A 2,907-nucleotide genomic window follows, 5' to 3' on the forward strand; every position below is an offset into this window, starting at 1 on the left:
CTCACATATCATAAATGGCTGCCTCAGAGTAACTCTCCAGGCACACTGGACACCACCAGTAACAATTAATAGAATATTCAGGTTAAAGGGATCTTTGAACTCATCAAGTCCAGTCTTGGCAAATCATGCAAGAGAAAAATGAGGCCCAGAGAGTTTAACTGATGAATCCAAAGTCAGTAACAGAAGGGACCCAAAGTCGGTCTTCTGATGGTCAAGCAAATATTATTTTACAAAAACACATAGCTTCATTATTTCTTCTGAATTCTCTGGTAAAGCTACCACCTTGATTGGTCAAACAGATAATTCTACACCCCCTATCACTTCACCGCATTCTCATATAGATAATTTTTAATTATATCTTTGAAAGTAATTAAAAACCTACATTTCCCTCTCAGATCAGGTTCTCATTAGTACCAAATATATTCTGAATTTCTCACACCAGTAAAAATTACAAATTCATATTAATATTCATTTAAATGGATTATAATTTAGAAGGCAAATCTGCTGTCTATAAAAAGATACTAAGATTATTCATTTTTCATTATTTGAATGATCCCTGAGCATATTAATAACTCATGGTGCTGGGAATTGAGGATTCAATGTATTTTACAGACTACCTGTTGTATGTAGGAGGAGGTGCTCTGGTTCAATATTCCTTTTGGTTACATACAATTAATCTTTCTTTGAAGCTGTATTTGATACAATAAGATGGTATCACTTCTAGGGATTTTTAGTTGTATAAAGTCCCATACTCACATCACTTTATTCCTAACTGTTTATTGGGAACTCAACCCTACACTACCTCTGTGAAAGAGAGGATATATTTATATTTGACAGTGGATAAAAACATAATTTCATTCATATAGACTAGGAGTTGAGCCTACTTAAAATTCTATCAGAGTCCCTAGAGGGTTTTTTTTCAAGCTATAGATTCCCCAAAAGGGAGTCTGATATGCCTCCTATGAGTGTGAGTACTCCTGCAGGGTGACGATCACTGTGTTCCAAGAGTCTAATTACCCACTAAAATAGTATGGAGGCAGAAAATAAGGTTGATCACTATCAAATATAATACCTTATATTTGCCAAACCATTTTTTGATGTTTCCAAACCATTCATTGAGTATTTATTTGTCAGATATGACTCTACATTTGTTTACACGTTTTTCAATTCACTATACCCCAGATAAACCTTATGAGGTAGGTATCGCTATTTTCATCATTTTACTGATGAGAAAACTGAGGCAGAGAGAAGTGAGAAATGAAATCATCTGCCTAAGGTCACAAAGCTAGTAACTGGCTAATTCAGAATTGAACCAAGGTGGGCTGAAATCAAAAGTCCTTCTTGACTCTACCTTCACCCCTGTGGTACTAATCTCCCCAAAGGAAGCTTGAGTCATCTTTTTGGTGTTTAGCTTTCCAGAATTCATTTCATGCTTTTGTATACACATACCCTTGGGAAATAAATATTTTTGTTTTATTCTTTCTTTTTTATCTACATAAACCATACCATCTGGTGTTCTTTCTTTTACTACCTCTCGAAGAAAGGTAAGCCAAGCACTATTTTTAAATGATTCAGTTACTTACCTGGCAGGGGAAATACCACATTCATGAAGGTGATTTTCCCAGGGTGAGGCTCATCCACTGCATTCCACGTGAGCTTACCTCTGCAATTTCCCCAAATTTGGAAAACTTGATTGCATAATTTGTGGCACTGGTGGACTGTATTCATGCTCTCTCCTGTTTAAAAATGATTCAAAAACTTGAATTCGATGTCAGCTTTCTCCCATGAAGTATGCTGAGACCCTTAAGAATTTGCAGTTCCACAATTTACAAAAGATCTGGACTAAACCTGAAGCTAGAAAACGCAATTCTAGACCAGTAGTTCTTCTCAACCATGGCTGCACAGTAGAATCACCTGTGGAGTTTTTAATAAGAACTGATGTCCAAGCACGACTCTAGACAAACTGAGTCAGAATCACAAGAGACAGAGCCCAGCATATTTCTTAAGGGTCCCCAGGTAACCCTCATGTGCAGCCAAAGCTGAAAACTGCTAGTCTAGAGCATGGGTTGGCAAACTATGGCCCTTGGGCCAAATCCAACTGGCCACCTGTTTTCCTACTACCCACAAGTAAAGAATTATTTTTTAACATTTTAAATGGTTGGAAAAAGATCAAAAGAACAATTATATTTCATAACATAAAATATATAAATTTAAAATCTGTATCCATAAATAAAATTTTATTGGAACACAGCCATGCCCATGCATTTATGTATTATCTATGGCTGTTTTTGCATTATTAATATATAGATGAGAAACTGCAACAGAGACTCTGTGGCTTGTAAATCTGAAAATACTATCTGGCCCTTTGCAGAAAAAAAGAATGCTTACTCCTGGTTAGTCCTTCACCTTCCTAAGAAAGCTACCTTCACAGAGTCTGTAATCTCAGAAGGAACAGGTATACCACTGTCTAATTGAGAGGTTCTAAACTTGGGTCGTGGCCTTCATTAAGATCACTCTATGAATGAAATTGTAACAAAATTTTGAATGAATTTGCATTTTTCTGGACAAAAGATCCATAGCAGGGACAATTTCTTCAAAAATTTCCCTAGGTAATTGGTAAGCCTAATAGCATAGGTAGAAGACAAAAAGTAGTCATGGGTGGGTTGAAAATGAGCAGCAACTGGGATGAAATATTAAAGTTGCACCAGATTCAAGTTATTAATGTCTGCTAATTAGAAATAGCAACATCTCAAAGCCTAGGCATTAGCCTAAATGTCACTAAATTTCCTCACCCGGGCAAAGGAAATGGGCGATTCCAATTGCAGAAGTGTTATAAGGACCAGGTAGGTCAGACTGTGGGTGGTAAAATACTTAGAAAAAGAATAAAGCATGATCATTAATTATTTC

At 36.3% G+C, this 2,907-nt stretch overlaps 1 non-coding gene across 1 annotated transcript; it reads left to right on the plus strand.

Annotated features, from left to right (window-relative positions):
• The first annotated feature begins 1,575 nt into the window (after nt 1-1,575).
• LOC112476960 lies at nt 1,576-1,739 on the plus strand. The gene has a single exon (XR_003045259.1). It is a non-coding gene; the product is annotated as a U1 spliceosomal RNA (small nuclear RNA).
• Nucleotides 1,740-2,907: the final 1,168 nt, after the last annotated feature.

The sequence above is a fragment of the Pteropus alecto genome, unplaced genomic scaffold (genome assembly GCF_000325575.1).
Source record: "Pteropus alecto unplaced genomic scaffold, ASM32557v1 scaffold93, whole genome shotgun sequence".
Taxonomy (NCBI): domain Eukaryota; kingdom Metazoa; phylum Chordata; class Mammalia; order Chiroptera; family Pteropodidae; genus Pteropus; species Pteropus alecto.